We start from the raw sequence: 15,107 nt of genomic DNA, 5'->3' as shown, positions 1-15,107 counted from the left end.
TAAAAAAACATTTTAATATAAACAAAAATAAAATTTTATTTTTGACAGAATCTCAGAGAATACCAACATTTGTTGCAAGGGTAAGCAAAACTGCCAAAAACCTCACCAGTATTCTTACAAAAAATACAAAATATAAAAATATTTATTTGTTTAAATGAACATAAATAAAATTCATTAAATATAAAAATATCTTTTTAAAAATAATTAATTAAATAATCAATTAAATAAATAAAAAACATTTTTTCTACAAATACTAATTTTAATTATAATGTAATTTATACTATTTTTTTTATTAAAAGAGACAATATAATAATTAAATAAAATAAATTCTAAAAATAATTACAAAATCTAAAAATAATTACAAACTAATTAATTGCACATAAATATTAAAATTAATTGCACATAAAATTTGGTTTTTATTATACAGATATAAATTTATAATAAAACTTAAATTTTATTAAACTGTAAAAAACAAAACAATAATAAAGATACAATAAAAACAAAAACAACATTGACTAGATGTGTAATTGTACTTTATGCAAAATAAAATATATAAAAGCAATAAAAATGATTGTACATGACGCAAAATAAAATATATAAAAGCAATAAAAAAATATTAAGATCCATCAGATTGCAAATCGTTGCATGACTTACTTCTCCATATATTGTTATGCAGCGCTAAATGTCTAGAATCTACTTTAAAAGTAGTACAGTTAATATTTTCAGCCTCAAAACTTGATCGAATTATACAAATTGCAGAAACCATATCATTAGATAATCGATTTCTTTTTTTAATTTTTACATCTGTTACTACAGAAAAAATACGTTCTGCTTCGGCATTTGAATGTGGAAAAGAAAGAACTATTTGAACTAATAAATCTAAATTTATAAATACTTTTTCATCATTAAAATCTTTATATTCTACAATTTTTTTTCCACATTTCATCAATTTCTTTTTTTGTTCTTCATCAAAAATAGACGGTAAAATTCTCCATTCGAAAGATAATTTAGTAATATCAATATTAATAGATTTTATTTGATTAGCAATATAAGTTAAATCTTTAATTTTAACTCGACCTTCATCATATAAAGCATACTTAGGTTCTAAAAAAGATAATTGTTCAAAAAGAGTATTATTATATGGTAAACGTTTTAACATTTGCCGAGTTGCTGTTTTATAGAAATCTAGACATTTTAGTTTTATTTGTTGACTGCATTCTGGAGATAAGGTGTTCAAAAAGTTCTCACATTTAGGTCCAACATATATATTTTCTACAGGCTGTATATTTTCTTCATTATCAATATCTAAAGATGAAATATTCTTAATTGCATTAGAAATCAGAAAATTTTGTATTAATTGTCGTATCAATTGTTGGCTATTTTCAAATAATTTATGAATTAAAATCTTACGCAATTGAAACAAAGCGTTAAAATTATTTAAAAAATGTAATGCATATTTAAAAAATAATAAATAAGCTTTAATTGAATTATCGTTTAATTCCGTTAAAATTATTTCCACAGATTTAGTTTTATCTTCGACAACTGCTAAAGTAAAATAATTTTTCAAAACATCCCAATTTTCAAGTAATCTAACAACGCACTTTTGTAAAACAAGCCATCCAGTATTTGACAATTTTAATAATTTATGTCTTTCCACATTGAAAAAATCTTGGAATTCACCTAAAATTGCACATCTCTTTGCACTGCCGGAAATGTAAGTAGAAACCCCTCTAATTAAATTTTCACACGACGAAGGTAATGTTTCGCAAGATTTACTAGCTACAAGCGCGGAAGAATGGCATATACAATTTAATGTTATTAATCCCGGTACTTCTAATTTTAAACGATACATAAAAGAATTATTGCATCCAGTTGTAACAATGCATCCCTCCACCGTTACCCGGTCGTCGATCCGCCGGAAGTCCGCTGCCCGACAAACACCGGTCGGGCATAATGCGGAGGCGCCGAGCGCCCATTTTTAAGAACATAAAAAAAGTTCCGATTTGTAACCGCCGTTTAGACGGTTTATCCGGAACCGTCGCGCTCGGGTAACCGTACCGACCGTTCCCGAAACCACCCGAGTCGCGCGCGGCGGTTCACCGTTAAACAATATGCCTTAAACATTAAGGCATATTACGCACGCGCACCCGTCGAAAAGTGATATAAATAGAGCACGTTTTATATCTTGAGACCAGATCTTCCGCAACCGCCAGAGTCTGTAAGACGCTTGGAAATCCAGAACGATCCTAAAAGCACGCTCAAAGAGAGAGAAAACGGGGTTGGGAGTACCCAGCCTCCGCCGAGAGTTTGCGGCATCTCCGAGAGCGATCCTTCCGATCTTATACGAACAGAGGAAAACGGGGTTGGGCGTACTCAACCTCCGTCGAGAGTTCTCGACACCTCAAATAACTCCGTCCACCTATGTGCAACCATCCGACGATCATCCAGTGGTAAGGAGTTCCCTGCCATTGACGGGTGTTCCCGTCGGCCGTTGCACTCCTGAATTCCACGGGAAAGACCATCCCGGACGAAGCAATAACGCGCTATCCGCGAATCGGCAGTAATTCCGCGACCGCCATTTCCGCGATCGTACTCGCCATTAATATGGCGCGCTAAGTCCCGTTTAGGGGGAGGATCTTTATCCTGCCGCGACACCGATCGACGTACACGAATCGATACAGGCGCGTTTAAGGACCGCCCACCGGCCCGACCGAAATTACCGCCCGATAACTGGCGGCCTCTGCCGAAATCACGATCCGCGATATTATATCGAATATAATCGATATTATATCGAACCGCCGAAATCGCGCTCCACTCCGCGCATATGTGCATTGATTCGGATGCACAGCACCCGACACGACCGCATCACTATCCGATTCCATATCTTACACCCACTCGTTTGCATTATTGTAACACACCGATCGTCATTCGCATTACAGTTATACACGCACGTCTGCATTCTTGTCAACCACACACCGCTATTCGCATTATATACATACTATCGATATTCTGATAATTTATTATAGGTCTATATTATACATTCGCGCAGGCACTCACTCACCTCTCGTCTCACACGCACGCAACTACACACGCCCACACACACACACCGTTTATACACATATATTCACTTTGTACACACATACATTTATACGCAATAAATTACATTCTACCTCACAATACTTTCGTTCGTCTCTCGATACCCTTTCACGAGCCCCGGATCCCGACCGAGTTATCCGCGACCGCCTCGCGAAAGCAGTTTATTGCACAGTCATAACTGATGCATTATCACATGCCATTCCAACAATATTTGTTATAGGGATTTCTTTTTCGTCTAAAAGGTTTTTAAATGTTTCGAAAAGTTTGCTCGCGGAACAATCTGTAGCGTTTAATGAAACTAAATCTAATAATTGCGTTACGACTTTTTTATTTGAAGGTGAAACATAGCGAACAAGGATACACATTAATTTTGTATCTGATATATCGGTACTCTCATCAATTAAAATAGAAAATTTGCAAATTCGTAAATTTATAATAAGTTTTTCATTTTCTCTTTTAGCGATAACATTTTTAACAATATTCGCGCATTATAATCGGCCCAGTGACATCTCTTGTACAATTTTAGGATCTATACAAATATCTTTCAATAATGGAATCAAATGATCTGCGGTATAAAAAGCTACATTATGTTCGACAAAAAATGCTGCTAATTTAATTTCTGCACGTTTGACTTTATCTTTATATGATAATATATCTGCAACGTTATCAACTGCGTTGTTATTATTATTATTATTAATGTTTTTATTATGTTTGACCGTTTGCGAATGTTGAACTAAATCTGTCTTACAACATCTGATGGTCTTATTACATGCAGTACAAAAAGCTTTATTTTCTACATGATGGGGAGCTAACCATTCTTTAAAATTATCCTCATGCAGCCATGCATTTTGAAAGTCTCTAACTTTCGGTCGTTTAATTGCTCCTTTTCTTTGCGCATGCATTATTTATAAATATACTTATCTACTCACCTTAACCTAGCCTGTCTTTATTGCCGGGCCCGCTAAGACTTTCGCGCCCAAACACTACTCCTCTTATATACACCGCTGCTTCGGCTGCCATCTACCACGCATGCGCGAGAAAACCCGGCCCGAACAACAACACTGACCTTGACCTTGACCTTGAAATGATCCACAGTAAGATTATGATGATGCAAAGTGCCAAGCAAATAAATTCATTAAATATGTAACTGATAAGCTCAAAAAACAAGCCAAACCTGCAGAGGAGCCAATTCTTATCCAACAGCACTTTCCCGAAAAAAAACAAAGATACTTGGGGAACTTGCTAGTGATGAAATAATCGCAGATGCTTCCAAGGATTTCGAGGTATCGGTACATAATCATATATTAGATAAATCAATCGAAAGCTTGCGGTCCCGGTTAGAAAATAATGGTGCAATATACAGAGATCTTGCTTGCTTGTCATCTGTTGAATTTCCAAACATAAAAAAATCTCTACCAATCAATGCTTCGGGATACTTGCATACTGTACTGGTCAAATACTGGACAATACCATAAAAAAGGAACAGTTGCAATCCGAACTTGTGAGTTTGGCGCAGAATTGACACAGATTGAAAGTTTCATTACCTGAGGAATATTCACTACAAAAGAGTACCGAAAGTACAGAGGAAGATGGAACGAGTAGGACTAATGAGATGAAGAAATCTGAGACATAAAGCTCTGTCTGCAAGTGATGTCAGAATTGTGCAGTATGCGTTTACATGACATTGGAACGATATAATTTGTTTACTGCGGCGTATAAGCATATAGGTCTAGCCTACAAGTACCTCCTCACAATTTCAACAATACAGATCGCATGTGAAAGAAGCTTCTCGACACTTAAATTAATAAAAAACAGGCTTAAAAGCAGGCTGAGTGTTGATAATTTGGAAGCATTTCTGCTTATGTCGATTGAAAACAATGTATTATGTAGCATAGAGACAAATGTGATAATCAACTATGTGTCGAATCAAAGTTTACTGCTAAGAAAGTTGTACAAAAAAAATGAACGACCAAGATTTTATAAACAAAGGATTATATTTTATATCAACGTGCTGTGAAATAAAACCAAAGTTTTGTAATAGTTAGCACTGCTCTTTCCATTAAATCTCCAATAAACGAATAAAAGCATGACTTTTTGATTTCCTATTGGCTATTAGCATGGACTGTGCTTTACCTTTTTTTCCAAGCCAGTTTGGGCTACCAATCCGCTCCTGGTCGGTGCTTTTCTCCACTTCCCAATCGGATAATTCTCACGTGCTTTCAGCTTTTCAATTGCTGAGATTCTTTGCAGGGACAAAGTCATTTTAAATCTGTGCTGCTGCTTTTGTTGAACATATGCTCGCAAGTTCTTTTAGGTTACATTTTCCGCGACCGATTCTTATAAATTTTCGCATCACTTCAATTTTTAATACACGAATTCCAAAAAATGAAATTAAGTTCGGGTCCATAATCTGTTAAAATCTGAGGTTTGGGTGTAATGAAATTCGTGGTTTGTTTCTTAAAATGCATATATTCTCTATCACATTTATTCCACATAAAATAGGAAGGCTTTGCGCGGGAAATAAATGCTTATCAACCTATCTAATAACTAGTGATACAATAGTGATATTTAATTTTCGCCAAAATACTTTAAAAATTTCAACAGAAAACAATTTCATTCAATAATATTACAAAATAATTAATATAAGCACTATTTAAATAAGCACTATTTTCAAATTTTACGCAATCCATCAAAATAAATTATTAATAAACTAGGAAATTGTAAATTGAGAAATAAAAGATTTCTTACAAGTGTTAACAATCATTCTGCGCGGTTTATCGATGTATTCATAGAAATGCCAGGAAAAGTGCACGATGCACGCGTGTTCAGAAACAGTAGACTATTTCAAATGTTGACGGATCGGGACAATCCAATTCTTCAGCGCCACGAACATTTAATCGGAAACTGCGCATATATGTTAATGTTAATCTTAATGATCCTATTTCGGGATAATGGACATCTTCCCGCAGCTCACGTTCGTTATAATATCAGACTAAGTTTTGTTCGATGTTCATGAGCAAAATGTAGTCCAGGATAGGTCTCAGATACAGAAAACAATAGAAAAAAGGAATGCTATTGTAGATGATTTATAAATAAATTTGTAAATAAGCAATTTTTTTTATAAAAATAAAATAAATATTTATTTTTAATGACTGAATGAATGAATGATAAATTATAAAATCTCATTTTTTAATGGATATCCATATTTTAGAAAATAGAGAGAAATTGAGAGTACGATTACAATTATTACCCATTCTGTGTTTCTTGTTTAATTGTGTTCCGTTGTGTTATTATTAAAGTTCTTTGTTTTTTAAAAAGAGTGTTAATTATTTACATCGCGGTACGCGAGTGCCAGTTGTGTCGCGCGTGTTCGAGTAATATCGATTTCAATCCGCGGACGTAATATTTTGATAGTGTTGCGTCCCTGCGAATCGTCTGTGGCGGTTGTTCCTAAATCTGCCGTAGCCGTCTCTGAGAGAACATCCCCAAACACGTTGCTAAGGGTTGTTGTTAAACAACGGCGGACATCTTGAGAGAGATCAGCCATCTTGGTGTCTTGCGTCGGTGGTGATTCCGAGCGGATGGATTGACGGATTACGAGACTAACTGTTCTGTGCTTTGTGTTCTGTGTTCTAACCTGTTATTAAAGTTCCTTTTGTTCTTTTTAATAAAGTGTTCTTTATTTATGACGCGGTACGCGAGTGCCGGTTGTGCCGCGCATGTTCGAGTAATATCGATTTCGACGCGTGGATGCAATATATTTTAAGAGATATTTAATTTTTTATATGAAAATATGTCAGATTAAAATATAAAAGAACTCGAAAAGTATTTAATAAAGAATACTTTATTATAGTGTATTGGAAAGCTCTCGAGGTAAGCTACAAGAATGTGTAATGAAAAATAAGGGGTTCCATTTAAGAAATTAAAGGTGTTCTTGATTTGACCCTAACGATGCCATCCAAGATCAAACCAATGACACCGTCTTATGTTCCTCTCAAAACCATACAATTTTTGTTCAAAACGTTTTTTTCTAAAATGCTTAGTTTTTGAAAGAAAAGGGGTGTACGGGTGGTCTAGGACACCCTGTATATATATATATATATATATATATATATATATATATATATATATATATATATATACAGGGTGATTCAAAACAACCTTCTGTCCTTACAATGTCATATACTTGACATTATTCTAAGACGATTTTTCCTTTGCCAAAATTTTTTCCGAGGCTTAGTTTTTAAATTATAAGCCAAAATAGTTAACGAATTACGGGCCGCGTACACAAGGCAGGCAGGAGCGGAGCAACTCACCGTCCCATACTGGTGATTACGTGAGGCGCTCGCTGCGATTAACTGTTTGCTACATGGGGTGTATGTGTGAGAGAGAACGTATACGCGCCCGGTCAGCCAGGTCTGTTCTGACAGATATTGCCAAGTGCTTGCTACAAATTATTGTTAGCAAGAAGGCTACAAATTTGGTACAAGAGTTGTTATTACCGATTAAGCTGGCAGATTGTCGGCAAGAATCAAGCAAAGCTTGCTAACATAACTACACAGCAAATTGGCGGCAGAAACCGAGCAAAGCTTGCTGACATGACTGACATCAGATTGTCGACATAAAACTGAGCAGGATCTAGAGTGCGCAATCTGATGGCAAATTGGCAGCAAAAACCGAACAAAATCTGCAGCTTATTACAAAGTATTATAAAATAGTTCAGTCGCTTATCGCTATGCGGCGCGTTATTCATTATCAAATCAATTAATGTAAAAAAAAACAAATAATTGTAAAAAATACATTGTAAATAATTACATACTTTTTCTTAAAAACAATTATTTTTTTATATTAATTGATTTGTTTCATTATTCTGAACATAAAAATATTACGGTAAGATTATCGAAAACTAAATATTTTACGAGATATTTTAATTTTTATATCAAAATATGTCAGATTAAAATATAAAATAACTCAAAAAGTACTCATTAAAAAAAATTATTATAGTGTTTTGAAAAGCTGTCGATGTCAGCTACAAAAATACTAAATAAAAAATGGAGGTTTCCATTTAAGATTTTAAAGTTGCCCCCCCTCCCCCCCAGGAGGTGGGGGGTGGGGGACGAATTTTAACACTAATGTATTTCCCCCGCGGAAGGATTAAATTTTGATTATCAACATTTTTTTCGTTCAGTGCTTATTTTTCGAGATATTTTAAAGTTTCAGGTTAAAAAACTCACCCTGTATATACGTATGTGTATGTATTTAATTAATTTAATGATAGAACTGCATAAAAAGTAACATATCTACAATTTTATCGCTACTTAAATATGTTGTAAGGGAGATTTATCTGATTAATTCCCCCCAAAAAATAAGTAGGGTACAGCATCGATTGAGATATAACAAATTAAAGTTTCACAGTTTTAATGCTTTCTCTCAGGTATTATAATGTAATATTAGGAAAAGTGAAGTTTGCGTATGTTGTATTTGTTGTAGAACAAACGTGGAAAAAGTGTTTGTTCACATTTACGGGACAGGTACACGGTTATGAATATTTTGTTAATAATATGTTTCACTTATTTCTCGGAGTTCGTTAACAGTTTTCAAAATGAAAAATATTATTTATTGAATGCATGGGCGGGAAAGAGTGAAGCCCCTGCACCTCCACCCCCGAAAAAATCTAATCTAACCCAAACCTATTTTCAGTTTTAAGAGGATCCTAAAGTGACGGCCGAACTCCGATGGGTTAGCGCCCTCATCTAAGCGTAACTAAAATTATCAATAATACCGACCGAAAGAGTATTATTATAGCAGCACGCACGCACGCACATACACACACAATCACGTGCACACACACACACACACACATACACACACACACACACACACACATACATACACACACACACACATTGTATAAAATTCACAATTCACCTCACAAATAAAATATAAAAGTTCTTTTTCAAATATTGTATATTTCATTTATTTAAATTCCTTATTCCCATCCTAATATTCTTATCCTTATTTTATAACATTATATGGTAATCAAAATTATATACAAAAAATTATACATATACAAAATTATATCATATTTCTCGCTTATTTGTTTAGACGTTCAGTCATGCTGCTTTCTCTCTCTCTTTCTCTTTCTTTCTTTCTCTTTCTCTTCTTGTTCTTTATTGTATAATTCATTCCCATTATTATATTCTTTTAAATTAAATATAAATAAGGCTCTCAAATTAAAAATCTAAAGGGATATATTGGCAATAAAAGCCCAGCGCAGTATTAGAGGCGCATAAAAGTATATTACAGAAATAACTCAGTGTTACATAAATAAACGTAAAGCGGACGTTTCGGCTAATCTTTTAGCCATTCTCGGCAGTTACAAGACACAACAGATGTCGAGGAACAAAAATAGTATGTCAAACGGCTAAAAACAAACGTAACGTTCTTTGCGATTTTCCAGTTAATTTTAATTTAATTTGTTGCGCTGAGGATGGCTAAAAGATTAGCTGAAACGTCCGCTTTACGTTTATTTATGTAACATTGAATTATTTCTGTAATATACTTTTATGCGCTTCTAATACTGCGCTGGGCTCTTATTGCCAATATATCCCTTTAATATATTCTTTTATTTGTTTGATTTTTATTTTTTCTATTTTTGTTTTCCTACACGATAATAAATTAATTTATTCATCTTTATTTTATAGAGCATAAATGAAACATTGTGTATTTTATAAATAAAAAAAGTATTATACATGTGTGTATTTTTGTATGTACATGTGTTGTATTAACTATAATAAAATAAAAAAAGAAAATAACTTATATTGTATATCTCATTTATGCTGTATAAAATAAAAATAAATAAATTTATTTATTTACTTACGTATACAGAGATAAGAATAAAATAGAAGAATAAATGTTGAACAAATACAAAAATATAATAATGGGAATGACAGAATATTGAATGAACAAAAGGAGAGAGAGAGAGAAGCGCGAATGAACGTGTAAGTGAATATGCAAGGAGCATGAAACGATACATAGTACATAGTGAGCGAGCGATTAGAAAGAGACAGAGTGTATGATTGAAAGAAAAAAGATATAGAGATATAGAGAAGCTGCAATAATGTTAGTGCGTACTCTGCATACATGTATATTACTCTCCACGCATGAAAGAGACAAAGATAGTACGATTATGTCTGTCCTTGTCATGTAAGATTGCAGCTCCGTCTATCGCGACATCACGCAACTAATCTACTGCTCTGTTTTACTCTTTTGCCTCAATCTCGCACGCACACATATGCATGAAAGCATTTCGAGTGAAAATCTTTTTTACTAGACTAATAAACTTATTTCTAAGAGTTCACTAATATTCCTTCATGTTATCCCGAGGCGGGGAGCTATATCTTATGCACAAACAAACTGCAGAACTTTTATATTAAATAAATATTGTTACGACTTGACGCAAGAAGTCGATAACAAAACTGTAATTGTTTAATTTTTCTTTGATTTGTTATATGAAATATAGCTCCCCGTCTTTATTATTATCAATACTTTAAGTGTGGAAAAGGATTTATCAATCTGTGTGGCCAAAAAAAAGATTTTCACTTGAAACGACTTTCGCGTTTTGTCGGTAATTTTGGATCCCCTTAAAAGTAAAGTTGGGTTAGGTTAGGTTAAATTTTTTTTCAGAACTGGTGTGCAGGGAGAAAGGTGGAGCCCCTTCCCTACCCTTGTGTAAATGTCATGAACAGTTTCGGATAAAGTTCCGAAAAGGGCTTATCTCCGATTTTGATGAAACTTTGTGAAAAGCTTTCTTTCAGATTAAAATGAAAGCCTCTAAAACGAATTTTGGTGACTTCTACAAGAGAGTCATTTTTTAAGAGAAAATGGTGAAAAGTATAATAATTGTAATAAACCGCTTTCGCGAGACGGTCGTGGATAACTCGGTCGGGATCCGGGCTCGTGAAAGGGTATCGAGAGACGAACGATAGAGGCGTTAGGTAAAATATAATTTATTGCGTTTAAATATATGTGTGTATACAGAGTGAGTGTGTGTGTGTAATTATTGTGTGTGTCGGTGTGTATGCGCTTGTATGTGAGTGTGTGATAAGCGAGCGAGTGCGTGTGCGAACGTGTAATATCTGCGTGGGATTTACAATGTATATCGCAAGTATGTGGGTGTGATCGTGTGTATGCAGCCAAACGCCCTCGCGTAGGTGTGAATGTCGGAATGGTCTAGCGGCGGTCGCGTCGGTCGCTGTGCGTCCGAATTATATGCACGGATTCACGGATGCACGGTGCGGAATGCGATTTCGGCGGATTCGCAAATATATCGATTACTTTGCGCGGATCTGGATTTCGGCAGGAGCCGCTAGCTACCGGGCGGTAATTTCGGTCGGGTCGGTGGGCGGTCCTTAAACGCGTCGGTATCGATCTGATTGCGTCGATCGATGTCGCGGCCGGTTAGATCCTCCCCCTTGAGCGGGACTTAGCGCGCCGTATTAATGGTGATTCCGATCGCGGTAATGGCGGTCGCGGAATTACTACAAGTTCGCGGATATCGCGGTATTGTTCCGTCGGGGATGATTTTCCCGTAGAATGCAGGAGTGCAACGGCCGACGGGAACACCTGTCAACGGCAGGGAACTCCCTACCGCTGGATAATTGCCGTTGCACGCAGGTGGACGGATGCGCGTGAGGTGTCGAGAACTCCCGACGGAGGCTGAGTACGCCCAACCCCGTTTTCCTCTTTTCGCAATAGATCGGAAGGATCGCTCGTGGAGATGCCGCAAACTCTCGGCGGAGGCTGGGTACTCCCAACCCCGTTTTCTCTCTCTTTGAGCGGTTATAGGATCGTAGCGGATTTCCAGGCGTCTTACAGACTCTGGCGGTTGCGGAAGATCTGGTCTCGAGATAGAAAATTGGCTCTTATTTATACCGCTTTCTCCGGCGGGTGCGCGTGCGTAATATGCCTGATTGTTTTAAGGCATATTGTTTCAAGTTGAACCGCCGCGCGCGGCTCGGGCGGTTTCGGGAACGGTCGGTACGGTTACCCGAGCGCGGCGACGATTCCCGGTAAACAACGCGTATTGTCGGCGGTTATAAATTCGAACGTCTTATCAATCTTTAAAAATGGGCGCTCGGCGCCTCCGCATTATGCCCGACCGGTGTTTGTCGGGCGGCGGACTTCCGGCGGATCGACGGCCGGGTAACGGTGGAGGGATGCATCGTTACATAATTATGGTATTGATTTACATTAGACGACATCTTGCCGATGATCTTGACCTTCATACGTGTTACAAAAGTGAGGTTATTGATTAAGATTCACATTGTTTTATTTAGCGATCTCGTATACTTTTTAAGATATTTAACGAAAAAAATTTACTGAATAAAATATTATCCGACATCATATACATTTAATAGAGCGTGCTTTTAGTATTAGGGGGACCGGAAAGTAATGTCGTTTTTTTTACATTAAATTCAAACAGATAAATTTTCAACAAGTTTTTATTTTTAATCAATGATGTAATCACCCTCGTTATCAACAATCTTTTGCCATCTAGTGTGCAAATTTTCAATGCCGGATCGATAAAAATCAAGTGGTTTTTGAGCAAAATATCTGGAGATGGCATTTTGGACATCCAAATTTTCAAATCTTTTGCCACTTAAAAAATGTTGTAGCGATCGGAATAAATGGAAATCCGATGGCGCAATATCGGGCGAGTATAGTAGGTGAGGCAATACCTCCCACCCCAATTCATTAATTTTTTCAAGGGTTCGTCTTGCGCAGTGCGGTCTTGCATTATCGTGTTGCAGAATAACGCCTTTTCTGTTGTCAATCGCTGGGCACTTTTCAATTAAAGATTGATTTACTCGATCCAATTGTTTACAGTAAAGGTCTGCATTCACAGTTTGTCCAGGTTTCAGCACTTCAAAATGAACGACCCCTCGAATACTCCACCAAACACACAAAAGCGCCTTTTTGGGGTGTAAACCTGGCTTAGCTGTACTTCGTGGCGATTCATTCAGAGAGAGCCACTGCCTTTTGCGTTTTAAATTATCATAGAGGACCCATTTTTCATCTCCAGTGATCAAGCAATCAAAAAACGCTTCTGTATTGTGCCGCTGAAGCAATAAGTTGCACGTGGTGGACCGGTTAGCTTTGTTTTCTTCGGACAGATTATGCGGGACCCAAACACCTGGTCTGCTTACTTTACCAATCTGCTGCAAATGTTCTTGGATGGTCGACCAAGGTTGGTTAAGAGTGTTTGACAGTTCCTCGATTGTCTGACACGGATTTACTTTCACTTCCGCCCTTAACATGTCATTGTCTAAAGTTGTTGATCTTCCTGATCGATACGAGTCGAAAAGATCAAAATTACCGGATTTGAACTTAGAAAACCACCTTTGGCATTTACGAACGTCTAATGCACTTGGATAAACATCGCAAATGTTTTTGGTAGCAACTGTTGCGTTACTACCCTTGTGAAACTCAAAAAGCATACAATGCCGGATATGTACCTCTTCTGGCATTTGGCTGGCCATTTCACCATAAATTGCAAAAAAAAATTTAAAATTTAATTATTTACGAGTAAACAAGTTACTCTAACCTTAAAATGTCTTTGGCACGACTTTGAAGTACACAATGAGCTGATAAATGACAAACGAATATCGACATGCGCAGAAACGACATTACTTTCCGGTCCCCCTAATAGATTAATTATTTAAACAAGGCAAATAAAATGCGAGGGGCGGAGCTTCTCCCCCACCCACGCGTAAAAGTCATAAGCTTTTGTATTTTTATAATTTTGATAAAAGATCACTATATTATTACTAATATTTACTATTATTAAAATTACTACAATTAAAATTATTTTTATATGAAAACCCTTGCACAAGCGTATAATTGTATATCTCGTTTTGTGTTTAAAGCACAAGGCGATATGGAATGGACCTCGCTTCGTGCAGAAAGTTGCTGACCTATGTAAAATCATATAATTATAAACCTCATTTCGTGTCCGAAACACAGAGCAATATGGGATGGACCTCGCTTTACACAGTAAGTTGCAAGCCCATATGAAATCGTATAATTATAAACCTCGTTTCGCGTCCGAAGCATAAAGCGATATGGAATGGATTTGTCTTTGCGTAGAAAGTTGCAAACCCCTGTAAAATCGTATAATTATTAATCTCGTTTCGCGTCCGAAGCACAAGGCGATATAGGATGGACCTGGTTTCGCGCAGAAAATTGCGAATCCACGTAAAATCGTACAATTATAAACCTCGTTTCGCGTCAAGCACAGGGCGATATGAGATGGACTTCGCTTTGCGCAGGAAGCAAACTCATATAAAATCGTATAACTCGTATAACTCGTATACTAAACCTTTTTTGTTAAATATCTCAAAAACTACACAAGATCGCCGAATAAAACAAAGTGAATATTAATTAACAATCTTACCCTTACAATATATGTAAAAATCAAGATCATCAGTGAGGTGTTCCCTAATGTAAATAATTACAGATTCGGTACCATTTTCTTTTAAAAAATGACTTTCTTATAGGAGTCGCCAAAATTCCCTTTCGAAGCTTTTATTTTAATCTGAAAGGAAGCTTTTCATAAAGTTTCAACGAAATCAGAGCTAGGCTCTTTTCAAAACTCCACCCACTTTTTTAATGAAAAAGTAACAAATTATACACCATACACATACTTTAATGTCAAACTTCAATTTATTATATCTTTTAAACTAATACCGTTCCCTATTTATTTCTTACAGAGAATTATTCAGAAGAACCTATCCTACAACATATTTAAATAGCTTAAAATCGGAGGTATGTTACCCTTTATGCAATTTTACCAATTTAATAATTTTATATAACTTATATATAAAATAAAAAACGTAGAAATTACCTCCATTAATTTTAAATAATATATATACTCCTTTTCCCACAACTCGATAGGAGTAAATATCATCTCATCTGGACTATATTGCGTCACTCCGGTCACATCGATCGTC

At 35.9% G+C, this 15,107-nt stretch overlaps 1 pseudogene; it reads right to left on the bottom strand.

The window, feature by feature from the left end:
- Positions 1–13,183: 13,183 nt before the first annotated feature.
- Positions 13,184–13,785, bottom strand: LOC138939341 (uncharacterized; annotated as a pseudogene).
- Between the last annotated feature and the right edge of the window lie 1,322 nt (positions 13,786–15,107).

The sequence above is a fragment of the Polyergus mexicanus genome, unplaced genomic scaffold (genome assembly GCF_030449975.1).
Source record: "Polyergus mexicanus isolate NDT 795.1 unplaced genomic scaffold, iyPolMexi1.0 SCAF_14, whole genome shotgun sequence".
NCBI lineage: Eukaryota > Metazoa > Arthropoda > Insecta > Hymenoptera > Formicidae > Polyergus > Polyergus mexicanus.
Note: the sequence above shows the minus strand (reverse complement) of the source record. Positions and strands in the feature narration are given on the sequence as shown.